At 40.9% G+C, this 19,082-nt stretch overlaps 1 protein-coding gene across 7 annotated transcripts in view; it reads left to right on the top strand.

Moving 5' to 3' along the window:
• PTPRG (protein tyrosine phosphatase receptor type G) overlaps nucleotides 1–19,082 on the top strand; it is a 741,743-nt gene that overhangs the window by 160,282 nt on the left and 562,379 nt on the right. The gene's annotated exons all lie outside the window — the stretch shown is intronic.

Here is a 19,082-nt window from a genome sequence, read left to right as displayed (position 1 = left end):
GAAAGATTAGTGATTGAAGTTTACGCTAAGTGAAGATGTCCCGGAACTGTGCATCTCGAGCCAACTGTTGTCATATGGTTCGGTATGGCTTGATATTAACATTTTTAAAAGGAAGACTAAAGCCTGGATTATCACATGTCCTTTCCCTTTTGTAAATGCTGGCAACTGATTGACATAACATGCTGTGTTATGGGCTGCATGTAGTGGGCCGTCAGTTTGCCATGTTTGCTCTTGGTTGATTTATTTATTTATTTATTTATTTATTTTTTTGCGGTATGCGGGCCTCTCACTGTTGTGGCCTCTCCCGTTGTGGAGCACAGGCTCCGGACGCGCAGGCCTAGCGGCCATGGCTCACGGGCTTAGTTGCTCCGCGGCATGTGGGATCTTCCCGGACCAGGGCACGAACCCGTATCTCCTGCATCGGCAGGCGGATTCTCAGCCACTGCGCCACCAGGGAAGCCCTGCTCTTGGTTGATTTAGATCAGCAGTCCCCACCTTTTTTTGGCACCAGGGACTGGTTTCATGGAAGACAGTTTTTCCACAGACTGGGAGTTGGGGGTGATGGTTTGGGGATGATTCAAGCCGATTACATTTATTGTGCACCTTATTTCTATTATTGTGACATTGTAATATATAATGAAATTTATACAACTCACCGTAATGCAGAGTCAGTGGGAGCCCTGAGCTTGTTTTCACTTGCCACTCACCGATAGGGTTTTGATGTGAGTCTGCAAGCAACTGACTTATTACGGTCTCTGTGCAGGCAAACCTCTCTGCTAATGATGATCTGTATCTGCAGCCACTCCCCAGTGCCAGCATCACCGCCTCAGCTCCACCTCAGATCATCAGGCCTTAGATTCTCATAAGGAGCGCACAGCCTAGATCCCTCGCACGTGCAGTTCACAGTAGGTTTTGCGCTCCTGTGAGAATGTAATGCGGCCGCTGATCCGACAGGAGGCGGAGCTCAGGCGGTAATGCGAGCAATCGGGAGCGGCTGTAAATACAGATGAAGCTTCCCTCGCTTGCCCGCCGCTCACCTCCTGCTGTGCTGCCCGCTTCCTAACAGGCCACGGACCAGTAGTTGTCCGTGGTCCTGGGGTTGGGGACCCCTGATTTAGATTGTTCAGTGGGAAAGGTAAAGTTGTTCACAGTAGACCATATCAGAATTTAAAGTGACCACAGCAGTCAGTTACAGACGAGAACAGTTGGGTTTGGGCAGAGTCATTAGTGGGCATTAGTGGTGCTATTTTTAATTTTTATGTAAATGAGCTTTACTTGTACATGCTTTTCCACTTTGGGAGTTATAAGGTTTAACACAGACTCATTTTTTTTTTTTTTTTTCTTTTTTTTTTGCGGTATGCGGGCCTCTCACTGTTGTGGCCTCTCCCATTGCGGAACACAGGCTCCAGACGCGCAGGCCTAGCGGCCATGGCTCACGGGCTTAGTTGCTCCGCGGCATGTGGGATCTTCCCGGACCAGGGCACGAACCCGTGTCCCCTGCATCGGCAGGCGGATTCTCAACCACTGCGCCACCAGGGAAGCCCAACACAGACTCATTTTTGAAAGATTCTCCATGCATTAAAAAACAACCCTATTGATTATTGGAACAGGGGAGGGAAGTATACCAAAATTTTAACGGTGATTATGGTTGTTTTTATTTTCTTGTTTATGCTTTTTGATGTATTTTCTTGTCTATTTAATGTACTCTGCTCATTAATGTACTTCGCTTAATGTGTTTCTATGACAAATATTTATTGCTTTTATAATCAGAAAAAGCAATAAATGCTATTAAAACAAGAATTTATCGTGGAAATGCCTAGATGTGTGATAATACGATTGTTGATTAGTTTCATGGCCCCAAGACTGTTGCTAGCAAAGTAATGGTTCATTATTTCATTTGCTCCAGGAAAATGACGGTGTATCTTATTGTGCTATTCAAGTATGCTTAGATACCTCTTCCTTAGGTCAGAAACCCATTGATGGAATGGGTTTCTGACTCCTGTGGGGCATTAAGTTGCTGGTCCCAGTCCTGGACAGCTTGCCTGCAGGGGAGACCATCTGTTTTGGCAGAGCCAGGGGCTTGCCCTGCTGGGCTGCAGCCCACCAACTGTTGGAGCCACAGTGCCTCAGCTGCTGCGCTTTTATGCTAACTCTTATTAGCCATGCAGACCTTTACGGTTCAAACCAGGCCACATCTGTTGTTAGCCCCATGACCTTCAAAACCCAGAGTGGAAAGAAAGGCAGAACACACTTTTTATCTCCAGGCCTTCTGCGGACACGTCAGTTTACAGGGCTTAATTAAAAATATTTTTCTAAACTTACTTTATAAAAGATTTTCATTTTCATTGTCCTCCCTTAGCAGTGGATTTACATTGTTGCTGATTTGAGCAAATTAGTGTTGCTTAGAGTGTGGTCTGTTTATCACGTGCATCTGACCCCAGAAGGAGTTTGTTAAAAAATTTATTCTGGAGTCTCACTGTAGACCAAGACCAAGAGAATCATGATCTTGGGGGTGTATTCCTGCACCAACATTTTAAACCGGAGATTTGGACTTTTAGGACTGCGTGCCCCCAGGGACCTCCTGTTTTACCAAGAGGTAGGCATGAAGTTAGAAAGCCAGCACTAAGATGAACGGTCATGTGGGCAGCTGGGCACCCCTAGGAATGCCGAGACTTCTTAGAAAGTGTGCTTTTGGATGTAGAATTTTGGGAAAGGTCCTAAAGGCGTGTTGCCTGGAAAATGTTGATGGTCACGGCAGGAAGAGGAACTATATTTCCAGGTTTAACATAGTGATTCATTGGTTATGTTTTCCAGACATACTAATGTCTAAATTGAAATTGTTTTCTGTATATGCTCTACGTCTCCTCAACTTAGATCCTTCTGAAAAATAGAATGGCCCAAATGCCAAACACTACGATGTTTATCCTGCATTCTTCAGTGCCAAGCCATCAGGCCTCCAGACAGGTTCATGAGCCCTACATTGCCATAGCTAGAGCAGTGGAGGGACCAGAGGACCAGATGCCTCTATAAAAATACACCCTGCCCACCTCGCTGCCCCATTGAGCTAACCGTCTCTTGGACAGAAGAGAGAAAAAAGAAGAAATCGAGTTCCTCTAATTTGTTGGAGTGGAGTAGGTAGAGAGAAGAAAAAGGAAGGGTTTCACGGAAGTATTCTAGGTCACATTTTGCCCTTGGGGTGGGAGCATTAGTAGGAAGTAAGCAACATGTTTCATTTTAAATGGAGATTTATTTTATCCAGTTATCCAAAATATCATTTTGACGTGTAACCAACATAAAAAATATTAATGAGATGTTTTATAATCATTTTTTCTTGCTAAGCATTTGAAATCCTTGAGTGTATTTTACTCTTATAATGCATCTGGGTTCAGGGTCACCCCACAGTTCAGGTGAGAAATACCGTGACTACTGTACTTGACAGTATAGCTCGAAGGGTTTCTTCTAATCCCCAGTTCTCAGTTAAAATGTGAACATATGCCTGGGTGGAACATCATTTTTCCTGTTTTAGAGAGAGTGAATTGTTTTCTCAGCAGTTAGTTGGTGTTAGTGTAATGCCTTCCTGTGTAGGCTGCAGTGTTAGAATTCTCTTTGCAAACTTTTTTTAAATTAAATTTTTAAGTTAATTTTTTTTAACATATAGCAGGTTCTTATTAGTTATCTATTTTATACATATTAGTGTATATATGTAGTGTATACATATTAGTGTATATATTAGTGTATATTAGTGTATATATAATCCCAGTCTCCCAATTCATCCCACCACCACCAAACTCTTGTAATAATTTTCAGGAATTATCACTCTTATTATAGTATTTTTAGTTACAACTAGACACTTTCATAGGGGATTCTTTCAGTGTGAAATCTCTTAAAGGTCAATCGAAAATAAACTGTGTTTTTTCTGGGGCGTAGGATGGGGGCATCTTGAGTACCTAGAGGGGTCCTTGGAACAGAATATGTAAAATGAGAGTGTCCTGGTTCAAACGTCACTTTGTATTAGTCCAAACATGTTTTGTGTTAATATTTATGTTTGGGTCTTTATATATTTTTTCAAAAAGAACTGAATATGCACCATGTATTTCCATGTTACAGGCCTTCAGACTTTATAGGGAAGTGTCAGTGGAGCTTCATTTTCCCTGCTCTGTCTCTTTAGAGTGTCTGGGTTTGAATTCCTTTCTCTGTGTAATGTGATTTTGACAAGGTACTTAATTATTTTTTTGCCTTGGGAATTGAAAAGCTGAGAGGATTTACCCCTCAAAGTTCTGGTAAGGATTAAATGAGATCATCCAGCTGAAGAACACAGTGCCTCCCAATACATAGTAAGTGCTAAAGAAATAATAGCTATCTCAGTATCTTTATTAATTATCTTTGTTAATTTTAGAGACTTCAAGCAGTGTAGGAGAAATTTTAGGAATGATTTTTTTTCTTTGACATTGAGATAGAGGTTAAAAAAGATCCTTACTATCCTTATGAAACATTAACAATCTTTTTTTTTTTTTTTTTTTTTTGCCACATTATCTTTAGCCTTATTTCCCTTTCTGTTCACTGGTTTGTCCTGGGTTTGAGCATCTCTTGACTCTGGGTAAAATTATTTTAATAAGAACTCTCTGGTCATAACATCTCTCTTAAAAGCCCTCCTCCCCTACAGGGTGAAGGGAAAAGTCCTCAATGCATTTCACAAAGTGCTTATTCTTTTTCTGAAACATTGGTTCCTGAGTAAAACCTGAGAGATCATGTATGATTTTTGCAGCACCTAAGATCTGCAGCCTTTTTGGTTCCATTGTGGGAAATAGCAAACAAGGTTTGCCTGAGCGTGGCCTGGTACAAAAGGAAAACCTGAGGTTTCCACCAGCTTGTAATCCCACCTATTCTTCTCACTTTTTCACTTAATACTCCCTCAGTGATTATGCAAAAGTGATATTTAAGAGCAAATGTGTTTAGTAAACCTTTGTAAGCAACATTTAAAGGAGTGTTTATTTTTCAAAATTCACTCAGGAATTCTGTAATCTACAGGCCTGTAGTTTTTGGTACATAGGTTGTACCAGTTTGTTTCAGTGCTTTATTGCGCGCGTATGCTACATCTTTCTGATCAGCTGTCTAAAAATCAAAGGAACAGTTTGTTCCATTCAATTTTGCCTGATAGGGAAGGCTCCAAAGATACAAAGTTGCCCTTCGACATCATTATATTTATAAAAGAAAATAATAAAGGAAACAGTCTTTTGATTCCTTCTCCTAACCCCAGTTTGACTGTATTGCAGAGTCTTGAAAAGATTTAAATCCATAGTTGAAAAGTCTCCTTGCAATTGATTTTATTTAGCTTCTTGTATACAAATAGGTAGTGATAGGAAAAAAGGAAATATTGATCTGAACTTTCAGTTTTGGACTTGAGCTTTCTAAAGTCATAAAACTGCTTTTCCATTTGACTCTTAGAGTATAATTGGCCAGAGTCAGAGAAGGTTTTAGGAAAGGCACAACCAAAAAAGAAAACTGAAACAAACTGCTTATTTAGTAGCTGCCATTTTCTCATCAGAAAAAGACTTTGGGTTACACAGTTCTTTTTCCAAAAAAGGGAAGAAGAATCTTTTTCATGTAATTAGTTGAAGAAAACTGCTTATAGAGCTAGTTAAAGCAGATTTAGAGAGAAATGCTTCAGCCATCTTGATGTGATGTGGTGCAAATTTTTATGTGGTTAGAGTTTTTAATGAAATCATTTTATTTAAGATTGTAATAGCCCTTTTAATTTTTGTCCTCGAGTCTCCGCAGTTGTGTTATTTCAAGTTAATAACTCCTCTTGAAGCAAAGCAGAATGCGCTATTTCTTCTGATGATTTCTTTCTGCAGCTGAGAACAAAGCAAACCTCATTCTTGCTGGAAAGGAAGCAAAACTAACACCTAATAAAAATGGAGATAACAGAAAGGAACTTGTAGCCCTAGGATATTCTGAGTAGCCACATTAAAGTTGGTTGCCTGGGCAATATTACCCAATTCCTTGGTTTTTTTTCTTTTAAATTCCAGGGACAGATCTATTACATTAATGGAATCAAGCCTATGGGAGGTTTGTTTCTTAGTATTTCAGGAAGTAGAAATGGTCCTATGTACAGACTTTGAATACTGGAGAGGGAGAGGTATCAGTATTTTGGTAATTTATCTCCCCACCAGCCACAAAGTATACTTGTCCCTGACTACTTTTTCGTGATTATAGACAATCCTGAACAATTGCTAAAGACAAAATCTTTGTTCTCTTGCAGAGATGAATTCCTGTAGTTTAATTTATTAATTGCCCTTTACTGTTCTAGTGCTGACACCTACTTGTGGAAGAGACAGACATTTTTTTGTTGTGGTGGTGGTGCTTGGCTTTTGATTTTATTTGGGGGTAAATAAAAACGTTTTTTATTCACTAAATTGAAGTAAAATTGGTGTATAACATTATGAGTTTCAGGTGTACAACATTATAATTCTATGTGCTCATACACTTCAAAGTGATCCCCACCACAAGTCTAATTACCATCCATCACCATACAGTTGACACCCCCCATCCCCTTCCCCTCTGGTAACCACCAGTTTGTTCTTTGTATCAGTGATGTTTTATTTTGTTTGTTTGTTTGATACCGTTTGTTCATTTGTTTTTGCTTTTTAGATTTTTATATATGAGTGAAATCATATGGTGTTTTTCTCTTCCCAACTTATTTCTCTTAGCAAAATACCCTCAAAGTCCATCCATGTTGTTGCAGGTGGCAAGATTTTCTTCTTTTTTATGGCTGTGTCGTATTCCATGGTGTATCTATGTCACATCTTCTTTATCCATTCATCTATCAGTGGACACTTAGGTTGCTTCCATACCTTGGTCATTGTAAATAATGCTGCAGTGAACATAAGTATGTGTATTATCCTTTCAAATTAGTGTTTTCTTTTTCTTTGGGTAAATACCCACAACTGGAATAACTAGATCATATGGTAGTTCTATTTTTAATTTTTGGAGGACTCTCTATACTGCTTTCCATAGTGGCTGCAGTTTACATTTCCACTAACAGTATATGAGGATTCCCTTTTCTCCACATCCTTGCCGCCACTTGTAATTTGTTGTCTTTTAGATGACAGCCATTCTGACGGGTGTGAGGTGATACGTCATTGTGGTTTTGATGTGCATTTCCCTGATAATTCGTGATGTTAAACATCTTTCATCTTTTCGTATGCATCTTGGCCATCCCTATGTCTTTTTTGGAAAAATGGCTATTCAGTCCTCTGCCCATTTTTTAAATTGGGTTGTTTTTTGTTGCTGTTGAGTTATATGTGTTCTTTATTTATTTTGGATATTAATGCCTATTGGATATATCATTTGCAAATATCTTCTCCCATTCAGCAGGTTTCCTCTTTGTTTCACGGATGCTTTTCCTTTGCTGTTGAGTTTGATGTAGTCCCATTTCTTTATTTTTGCTTTTGTTTCCCTTGCCTTTGGAGTCATATCTAAAAAAACTCTCTTAAGACCAGTGTCAAGGAGCTTACTGCCTACATTTTCCTGGAGGAATTTTATGGTTTCAGCTCTTACGTTCAAGTCTTTAATCCATTTTGGGTTAATTTTTGTGTATGGTGTAAGATAGTGGTCTGGTTTAATTCTTTTGCATGTGGCTGTCCAGTTTTCCTAGCATCATTTTTTGAAGAGACTGTTCTTTCCCCATTGTATATTCTTGGCTCTTTTGTTGTAAATTAATTGTCCATATATGTGTGGGTTTTTTTTCCTGGGCTCTGTATTCCGTTCTATTGATCTGTGTGTCTGCTTTTATGTCAATATGGGAGTTTTCTTTTTTTTTTTTTTTTTTTTTAGAATCATCTGGGGAGGCAGAGAGAAGCCAGTTGGGCTTACAGCCATGCAGTGTCCGTGTTTAAACAATGATAAAATTGTTTTCTAAACTATATCACCCACCTAAGCTTCCTTCAACATCCATAGTAGGGTGGTCTGTACCTCTACAAGCATCATACAGGCAGGTAATTTGTTTTCTTGTAAGATATTGAGAATATAGTTATACACCATTTAGCTGTAAAAGAAAATACAGTGATAATGAGTATTCTTGCCTTCTTTCTTTTCCTCACTGTATTTGTAAACAGTTGCTTCTAGTTTGCCTCTTACTATCTTTTTAAAAATTGACATGTATAAGCAATTAATTGCTTGATGAAACTAGTGCAAATCCTAATTCATTCGAAAAAGGGCAAAGGGGAATTGTAGAAAATAATAGCAAAATAAAACTAAAAATGAGCAGTGTAGGCATTTGGTCAGGTGAATATAAATATTAGGCTGCTATTTGCTCAAAACTTTCCCTCCAGGAGTCCTGGCGTCCTGCACATTTTATGAATGATTTGTCTTCACTCGCCCTGGGGGCCCAGGTGATGAGCCACTGTTTTCTGCTCTTGCCTGCCTCCCTCCAGTCACCCTGCCACCCAGGCACAGTCACCTTTTTAAAGCGTACATTGATAACAGTGTTCTAAATTTAGATTATGGTAATGGTTGCAAAACTCTGTAAATATACTAAAACCCATTATATATCAAGAGAGCTGTTTCAAAGGAAAGCACATATTAGACATATTGGTTGTCCTCTTGGAGTCTTTCATTGCCTTCTCAAGCTCATTCAAAGCTCATCCTGTAGGATGTTGCTCTTGTTCCTCTTCAACCTCCTTCTTCTCCCCCCACCAGCTCACCAAGCTTCAGCCAGGCTGGCCTCCTTATGCCACCTTCTTTCCTGCCTCAACATCCTCATACATGCTTTTCCCCTGTCTTGACCTCTATCCTCCCATCCTGTGCATCAATGCCTTCAACTAAAATGACACCTACTTCCCTGATTAATCTCTCTACCTTCCTTCCCTATTTCTATTTTTCCTTACTGTATCATGCTTGTTTCATTTAATTTTCATATTTGTTTCACTGTGTACACAAATTATAATTTATGTATGGATTGATTGAGCTGCTAGCGGAAAGAAAGGTCCGAGATGGCAGGAGTAATGTGACGTGTGGTATGTGCTGTTGAATGCCTTGGTGTACTAGTATCCTGCCTTGGAAAGGCCAGGAATACTTGCCTAAATCTTACGAAATTCCCTAGAAATTCTCCTTTTGGCCAGAAGGAGTTAGGAACCACTTAAACAGATAGTCAGTGTGGAGGTACAGTGGGAACTTTGTTTCCTAGCAGCGCACGCATAGACAGCTAGAGGCCACGGAGTGGCTCGCTGGCCAGGGAGGACGTGGTGTCTTTAACGTGGCCCCAGAGGTCACAGGTTCCTGGGTTAACTAGCCATTCGGGTCTGTCCACACTGTGACTGGTGTCTGGTGTCTTGAGCAAGGGGTGTCATGGTCGGAATGCCCTCTGTATGTGATCCCTAAGCCCAGAGCTTAGGGCTTGTGGCCTCAGTGTGCTTTCTACCATCTACCGTGGTTGGGTACTATCTTGGTGGGTATCTTTGTCACTATGAAGCTTGCTCTCTCCACGTTCTGGAAATGTGCATCATGGCACATTTTGCTAGGGTTTGTAGATGTGCCATAGTTTTGAAATGGGCACCCAACAACATTTAAATAGAGTTTTCTCTTTGCCCATTTCTTTTTGTTCTATGAAAAATGCCCATTTCATTGAATATTGTTCATTCAGTGTTTCACAGGGACTATATGTGTATGTATAACTCAGCTATATAAAAGGTCCAAGTTATAAAGTTTATTCTTTATTTCTCAGGGATAAAAATGTATCAGGCATTTACAGTTATACATTTTAAACATGAAAAAATGAAGAAAATTTATTAATCAATGTATCACTTTGTTTCCCTAATTCAAGTTGTAACTTAACATTTATTTCTGCTTTAATATGAGTGTCTTTCTTTTTATAGACAAATAACCAGTGTTTGTATAATTGTAGTTGGAGAGTCTCCACATCATGTTAGGAAAATCCTTCTACAATTTTCTGTTAGTACTGTCAGTACTAGAGTTTATTTCAGACAGTCGGCAATAGTGTTGGGAAGAGGGGCTTAGACAACTTCTTCCTTTTGAAATTGTTAGGTTTTTAGTTTTTGAAGGCCCGTGGAGAAACTGTTTTTCACTTGTGACGTTTATTTACTTTTGAGCGGGTGGAGTAATTGTTAACTCACAGGTATTTCTGTGATTCCTAAAATTCAGTTTTGTGAAGAATAGTTGTAGTATAGTGTCAGCTGTACAGGCTTGAGAGGAATATCTGGTTCAGGGCTATGTGTTCTTGGGCAAGTTACATGCCTTTTCTGAATACTTGTATCTAAGCCACAAGATTATTGGAAGAAGTATATGAGCCACTATATTGATAATACTTTTTTTTTTTTTTTTTTTTTTTTGTGCTAGGCGGGCCTCTCACTGTTGTGGGCTCTCCCGTTGAGGAGCACAGGCTCCGGACGCGCAGGCTCTCAACCACTGCGCCACCAGGGAAGCCCCTGATAATACTTTTAATAATACCTTCCTCATAGGCAAAGATTGAGTTAGTAAATAACCTGTTCTTGGGCTAAGCTGTAGGTGGCAAACCCACATGGCCATAGGAACTAGATAAGAAAGGCACTTAACATGGGCAGGGTCATGATTCTTCTCTAAAGAGCTAGTCACTATTCACATAACATATTGGTGCTATTTGAGAGCAAAGTTCATATTTCTCATTAAAAAATACAGATTTTGGAGTTCTTTCTTGGATTTTCTCAGGTTGACAGCTAATTAAACACACACGCATGCAAACACATACAGAGAGTGAAACCAGACATCTGGGTCCATGGCAGTATTCAGCGTGGTGGCCACCAGTTGTAATGGCTAATCTGAATTTGCCCGTTCTGTTGATCATGAAGGATTCAAAGAGATGGCACAGGTGTAAAATTGGAAGTACAGGTTTGTGGCAGTGGATATCGCTAAAACACCATCTATGCTTAATCCTCATTTTCCCAGGAATCTTACAGAACCAAGAAACTTGATTCTTTGAGAACCAAACAGATTAAAATGGATTGGAAGGGTTGGTTATTTCTATATGATGTTTGATATCTGGGGTCCAGTTCTTTTTTAGGAGGGTGCCCCTGAGGAAGAGTGAACTGGGATATTTTTCAGATTTTCATCACAGACGTATAATGAGCCTCCATATAAATCATTTGTTCAAGTGTACCCTTTCTCGGACCTGTTGGGAAGCGTGTTTTTTATTTCTGAAGTTTTTAAACTCTGATATAGTTGATAGCAGATGAATCGCTCTAATGTTTTTGTCCCTTTCAGCCCTGTCTGATTAAAAAAAAAAAAAAAAAAGATTCTACCTTTTGTTATCAGTGTTATTTTAGAGTAAAATAACAAATAGAAGTTCATTATTTTGCTTCTCTACCTGATTTAAGTAATTTTTATAAACCTGTAAAAATGTGTTCTTTGTTCTCCTAGGATACTATATTGCTGTGTGATTTCCTTTTTTCCCTTAAACTGCCTATAAGTTTTAGTAATCTACTTAAAAAAAAAAAAGTCATGGCTCTCTATTAGGTGTCTTTATCACTTTGGATGATGAAAAATACTTTTTTTGTAGTTGGAACAATAGGTACATTTGAATGTGATAAAATAGGTAATCTACTGTAATATAGTCTATTGTATTTGAGCTTAGCTCAGTATCACAAACAACTAGGGGGATGATTTGTAATGCAGTAGTTACAAAGGAATGCACTTCTTGATTTACTTTTAGGGACACTCACTAAGTACATTTTACTACAATTAATTGAAATACAGGCACAAAGGAGATGAGAGGCTGATGGAATATTTAATTACTTTAACTATAATTTGATAATTTACTTTAACTATAATTTGATAATTTTGCCTATTGTAGCCACAAAAAAGATAAAGATTTATTCATTTTAGGCTGTTGTGGGATTTCATGTTCTTAAATGCTCTTTAAAATTTAGAGAAAATTATACTTGATGGAGAGATTTCACCATCCTTGAGGGATCTTTAATTTGTTTGTTGTATGAGCAGTTATAATAAATACAAACAGCCTGCTGAACTGCTTGTCAGCCATTCTGGAAATATGCATTCTGAATCTGAAAATGTGAGTGCCTGTTACTTATTTTTAGCGGGCTTATTTTTGGCAGTAACTCTGGCACAGAACTAGGACTCTTTATGTGAGAGCCATCCATCCATCATCCTAAAGTAATTTTCATTCTGGCACTGGGGAGCCAGAATTTCTTTGTTCTGATGTTTTCAGTTTTAGATGGAAGCTGATCAGTTCTCCCAGGCTTCTGAGTCCTTTGGAATGACCTAGAATTGGACATATAGTTAAGTGGAAATACCCTCAAGTGTCACTACACTGTTTTTGCTTTGGGTACAAGATATGGGACTTTGTTTTAGATGGAATTTGGGGCTGTTCTCATTATAAACGGACTCTGGTTTCACCTTTATATAACTTCTGTCATATAATCACACTCCCCTGTAGGAGATCATAACATTTGCTATGATCAAGCGGACACTGCTGGTGCAATATGGTAAGATGAAACAGAAATGTGAAGGAACGCCGTGCGTGTTTTGAAACGCTTGGTGGCCACAGTTTTCCCTTCTTTGTAGGCACCTGTGACTTCCTTTCATTTTCAGATATACAAATGCATGTGTAAATGGACCGCTTTTGTCAAAAACAGTAAGACGTTAGTTGTACTCTGTAATTTCAATTTACACATTTGCAATTTTGGAAGAAAAATATTCTTTATCAACATGTAAATATGTTTATTTTTAATCTCATGTAGATTCAGTGACCCTTCTCTCTGACCATAAAACCCAAGAAAAGACATCTATGTCAAGAATGTTATTCGATGTAGTGTTTAGAGGAGCTAGTCTCTTGGTATGAAAAATATTCAGCCTGTTAAGTTAACACAGAAGAGTTAACAGAGCTTGAAACTCTTTTTCCTCAAGTCAAAATTTCTGTAAAACACTGAGAGTAAGAATTATACCAAAGCCTCCTGAAGATATAGTTAAGGCAGATGCGATACACATCTGCTTTTATATTCCCAGAATAAAAACATTTATTGTTATAAACTCTGTCTGATGGCTCTGGGAAATTAAATCATGCACATAGGAAACAGTTTTGTTGATATCTTCTGTGGTAGGTAGCTCTTAGCATATTTTTGTAGGAAACGATTGGGCCTTTGGGTCTGGAAACGTTATTATCTTTTTCGCTTCAGGCTGGAAATGAGGTAGTCTCCGTACAAGTTCTGAGAGGTGATAGAGTTTCTGAAGACTCCCTGATGAAAAGACCTGTCACTCAGTCAGCTTTCTGCATAGCAACCTACTTAAGATGTCTCCTGCTGAGTGAGCTGTGGGAATCATTGGCTAGTTAATGCTACTGGTTTTGAAATCTCTACTTCTGTACTGTCGACATTGAGAGAGACACATTCTCCTGGGTGATGGGTGTAGCTGGGTTTTCCCTTTAGAAAACCATATTATTATTATACTATCCAGACCCTTGTAGGCTACCCAGGTTTGATATTCCTCATGTCCGGGTTTGTTAGCCGTGTGTGTGTGTGTGTGTGTGTGTGTGTGTGTGTGTGGTTTGGTTAAACTTTCCCTAGAGACAACCTCTTTGAGGAGGAATGTATGGCAGTATATACTTACATCGCTGCAAACCCAATTCCCTGAAGCATTGTAAACCACCGAAAGCCCTCCTGAGCTTTCCGCCGTCAGCCGACTTCAGCTCCATAAACCGTAGCTGGCTTGGTGCTACAGAACTTGGGAGAACGCGGAATGTATGTTTGCCTAACACCGACTCCTCCCTCTCGGTAGGCAGATTTACACTTCCTGTCTGTTCTGAGGAGTGAAACTACACATTTTCGTAAGCATGCACCATTTTTAATTGTGTGATTAAGCTGCTGACCTAAGCAAGTAAGCAATTTGACGTGAAGGTAAGGATCTGCAAAGGCATGCATTTGCATCATTTAATTTTCTGCACAGAAGATATTGAAAATCAATAGCATGATTCACAGCCTCACCATATCATTGCCATGCCGCCGTCAGGTGGCCGTTGGAGTTTAGAAGAGTATGAAGGATATTAAAATGGATTGAGTTTGGTGTGCTGAGTCTGTATCTTTACTTGGGAACCACAGATTGTTTCTTTTTGCAAATCTCTGCTCCTTGCTAATGAGACATTACATTGCTTAATATACTCCATATACAGTTTTTGACTGCTGTTCAAGTAATAATTTTTAAAAGTTGCTTTTAGGAAATACTTTGTCATATGATCAAAACACATTTGAAGAAGGGACTTGAAACTTTGTTTTCAGTCACGCAGGTGCCAGGAATACATGATTGTGTTCTTATTTGGGGAAAAAGAAATCACACACTACTGACATAGATGGAATAAAAGGGAAAACTAAATATTGTTATCTTTAATGAATAGTTGATGTGTTAAAAATAGAGGTCTGGTGCTGGCGTGATGAAGTCCTTTGCTACCTCGTTCATTTCTGAGTTGATTCCTAAAGAATTGCTTATTAGATACTCAAGCTAGTTCCTTCCAGCTTCACGTTTTAGATGTTTGCTGTTTCTGTTAGGAGAGTGCTGTTTACAAAGCGAGACAGTAGGGGAGAAGATTGTGTTTTTCCTTATGGCTCATATAAGCACACACCTATGCGTGCACACACACACGTACTCTAGCCTCCAACGCAGTCACCGTGAGCCTTTCTGGTGTTCATGTATTTATTCCCTCCCTCCCTCCCTCCCTCCCTTACTCATTACGGAATACACACCATATGCCAAGCTCCATCATGGGAGGTAGGCTGAGAGCTCCTTGTCTCAGAGAGCTTAGAGCCCTTCATAGGCCATGCAGCATGCCCTTCAGATAAAGGTTTTCCTGCCCATTCTTGTTTTTTTTTTTTTGCGGCACACGGGCCTCTCACTGTTGTGGCCTCTCCCGTTGCGGAGCACAGGCTCTGGACGCGCAGGCTCAGTGGCCATGGCTCACGGGCCCAGCCGCTCCGCGGCACGTGGGATCTTCCCGGACTGGGGCACGAACCCGTGTCCCCTGCATCGGCAGGCGGACTCTCAACCACTGCGCCACCAGGGAAGCCCTTCCTGCCCATTCTTACCTTGCTGGGTACAACTCACACTGTTCCTCAATACTCTGGAGAGTGTGATGGGGACAGCGTTAACCCACCTTCCTTGGGACAGCCCTGCCCCCTCTGTCACTTCTAGTCTGTTGATCTTGATACAGCAAAACCACACCTCTCACATTTGGCCCAAGTGAACCCCCTTCAGACAGGCAGTCCCACAGCTCAGTGCAGATGCCTTATACCGCAGTGTGACATCTGGCTGGGAAGGTATCTGTGCTTTGGGGTATGGATTCCATTACTTTGCAGTGTCGGGGGAGGACCTTCTGATGTGTCCCTCCCTTGTTTCTTGAGTTGGATATATCTTTGTAGACTTGCTTTTCATTAATGGTTTAGTGGGTTTGGAGAGGTGACGTGTGTGGGACCCTAAAACCTATAGCCTGTATCCAGTCCGGTTAAAGACTTGCGATTATGGTCTGCTTTTAAGTACTTGGACATTTTCACACTTACCTGATGAAGCTCTGGACTCCGTAGCTTTGCATTCCCAGTAGGATGGGTAATGCAGCTGCTGGCGGGCTTTGTCCTCCTTTGCTGCACCCTAATATTCTCAAAAGTTCTGAGAAATAAAAGGCACTTCCCTTTCAGGAAAAAAATAGAAGAGGGGACTGGTGACAGAGACTGTGATTCTAGTGTGATCTTCTGTAAAGGGTATAAATGAATATCCTCATTCCTGCTTTACTTTTATACCTGGTTCATTTGTTTGTGAGCCGAATCTGGCTGGAACTCTGGTTCAGTTTAGATTTGCTTGTCTAATTGCTCAGGTCAACTGCCACACTGGTGTGATTTAGGCAGCAGGCTATTCATTTCTGTGGCCAGGTCTTTACTATAATTAAGACAGGCTTAGTCTGTCAAGTCACAGGCTGTGAGGGTAAGTTAATAGTGTCACAGATAACAGGGCCTCAGGTCTAGCTCAGCAGGGAAGTTGGTGGTTCTTATCTCTGGCTGCAAAATAGAATCGCCTGGAGAACATTTTAAAATAAGGGCTGATATCTTGGTCCCACCCCAGACCAATTAAAGTGGAATCTCTGGAGTTAGGGTTCAGGGCATAGGGTTTTTGTTTGTTTTGTTTTTTGTTTTGTTTTTAAATCAGCCAGGGTTGAGAGTCAGAGCTCTAGTCCCACAATGGCGTTTTCTGTATGGAAAAATTGATGATAAGGTGTTGAAGCGACTTCTTTGAAAGTCACCAAGGTCACATGAGTGTCACTGGGGGAAAAGTGAGCTTTGGTAAGTGACTATAAAGCCTTCCAGGGGGTTGGTTTCAGATTGGCTTTATCCTGAGCTTCAATTTTGTCAACAGAATTGATCCATAGATTTTGCTTTCTCTGGCTTGGTTCCATTTTTTGGTTTTATTTAAAGATTTTTTTTTTTTTTTTTTTTTTTTTTTTTTTTTTTTTTTTTTTTTTTTGTGATATGCGGGCCTCTCACTGTTGTGGCCTCTCCCGTTGCGAAGCACAGGCTCCGGACGCGCAGGCTCAGCGGCCATGGCTCACGGGCCCACCCGCTCCGCGGCATGTGGGATCTTCCCGGACCAGGGCACGAACCCGTGTCTCCTGCATTGGCAGGAGGATTCTCAACCACTGCGCCACCAGGGAAGCCCTAAAGATTTATTATTTATGTATTTATTTAATTTATTTTTGGTCGTGTCAGGTCTTAGCTGCGGCACCCGCGCAGCGTCTTTGTTGTGTCATGCAGGATCTTTCCTTGCGGTGCGTGGGCTTCTCTCTCACTGTAGCACGCGGGTTTTCTCTCTCTAGTTGAGGTGCGCGAGCTCAGTAGTTGTGGCACAAGGGGCTCAGTTGCCCTGCGGCATGTGGGATCCTAGTCCCACGACCAGCGATCGAACCCGCATCCCCCGCGTTGTAAGGCGGATTCTTTACCATTAGACCACCACGGGAGTCCTGCTTGGTTCCATTTTTGAGCGCCTCTATTGATCCCCTGCTTGACCCTCAACCATCCCCTTGAAGCTCCAGCTTATGTCATAACACCTTCTGCAAGAGAGAGAAGAATCTCTCTGATTGACTGGTGTCTCCATTCCCAAACATATGTATCACTGGGGCTAAACATACCAGCCTCATAAGATTGATATAAGGACAACACCAGCTACTATGAGCAGAGCACCTTATTCAGCTCAGGGTGTGTAGTGCTTTTTATTTTTTTTATTTTTTTGCGGTACGCGGGCCTCTCACTGCTGTGGCCTCTCCCCTTGCGGAGCACAGGCTCCGGACGCGCAGGCTCAGCGGCCATGGCTCACGGGCCCAGCCGCTCCGCGGCATGTGGGATCTTCCCGGACCGGGGCACGAACCCGCGTCCCCTGCATCGGCAGGCGGGCTCCCAACCACTGCGCCACCAGGGAAGCCCTGTAGTGCTTTTTAAATGCCTGATAACATAGTGGAAATTTGTTGCCAAGTCTCTGTGTTGTTAATCATCACATCCCACTCCACCTGCTAGGTCACGAGTCATGGATTGGACAACTGTGTCATGTTGCTCCCATCCTTGCCAGGTCCAAGGATGGGCCTTGTTTGACTTAAGCCAGTGAATCACTGTAAACTGTGTCCCTGGCCCCGGTGGTGTGTGTGGGAATGGGGACACGGTTTTTTTTACTCATTGTCTTGATACAGGGAGGAAGGATTATTTGTGAGTGATTATTCAGAGTGAATTAGCTCTAAGAAGCATAGAAGACAGATACATAAGATGTTTCCCATATGCATAGAAAATAAACCAGTCGAACAGTTAGGAAACTTTTTAGTGGGTATGTGGTTGAGCCTGTTTCCTTGTCTGTAAAATGGAGTGAAAAAGACCAGCCTCATAGGATCATTATGAAGGTAACACAAGTTACTGTGAACAGACAAGGAGGCCGAGCAATTGTTGATTTCATATACTTTAGTGGAGGAAAAAAATGGATTAGGAGACTAGGAGATGTGAAATTTTATTTTTGATCCGTAGAAGCTTAGAATGGTCAACTTCCTGAGGCTCCGAATGGCTCATCTGCAAGAGTATAGGATGAATTGGACCAGATGTATCTAAACCTTCATCTTACTTTAAAAATGGTTAGTAACTTAGGGTTTGACTTTGTCATTCAGGACCAAAGAGCATGCATAGATGACACCAGGTTGACTTTGGTGTGTTTGGAGTTTACAAGATTCCCATATCCCTCTCAAGGGCTCATCTCTGTGGAGTAGCTTTGCTCAAGCATTGTTGCTTTTTAAGCCAGTCTTTGCAATTAACATGCAAGCATGAAGTACTTTACATGTTTCCTAATTTTTCTTCATGACCATCACGTTGTCAACAAAGCTAATGCCATCATGGCGAGATGATGATTATTATCACTTCTCTGACTAATTTGGAATGATGCATTGTGCTTTCCTGGCGCCATCTTAGTCTTAAACTGAATATGAATACACAGTTCCTCTAACCATTTTCCTTGCTTTTCAAAGGCACACTTGATTTTGTTTGGGTGCATTTAAATATTAACACAGACAGCTGGGATGTATTGTTTGAAGTGCAGTTCCAATTCATTTTGGATTCTGGGCACCTGTGATACTTGTCTTCTTATACATCAGTGCATTCAGGTGTGGGCTCACCACAAAAGAAATTTGCATCCATGAAGTAGCTGGGAGCGGAGGGCTTTGAACGGTAGCAGGCAGATGGAAGCTCTCCATATTGGGGTAGGAGATAGGATTCATTCTGCGTTTTCAAAGAAATACATCATTAAGCAGTGTTTCTTTTCTGAACATTGCTGGCCTTGGAGGGTTTCAAGCTTCATATCTTCAGATATAACAGGTGACTATCCGGGGTCCAAAATATGTGGAGGACTGGTTCACACCATAGGGTGTCTTCCAGGCTTCAGACTGTGTTGTGTTTGGATGGCAGAGGCCTGAGATTTGTGGCCGGCATGCTTGTATTCGGTTCCTTGATCTGCTGCATACTTAGCTGTGTGACCTGGGACTAGTTACTTAGTGTCTCTGAGCCTTCATTCCT

This window comes from Kogia breviceps, chromosome 10 (genome assembly GCF_026419965.1).
Source record: "Kogia breviceps isolate mKogBre1 chromosome 10, mKogBre1 haplotype 1, whole genome shotgun sequence".
In the NCBI taxonomy this organism is placed as follows: Eukaryota; Metazoa; Chordata; class Mammalia; order Artiodactyla; family Physeteridae; genus Kogia; species Kogia breviceps.
This window is presented reverse-complemented; position numbering and strand designations above follow the sequence as displayed.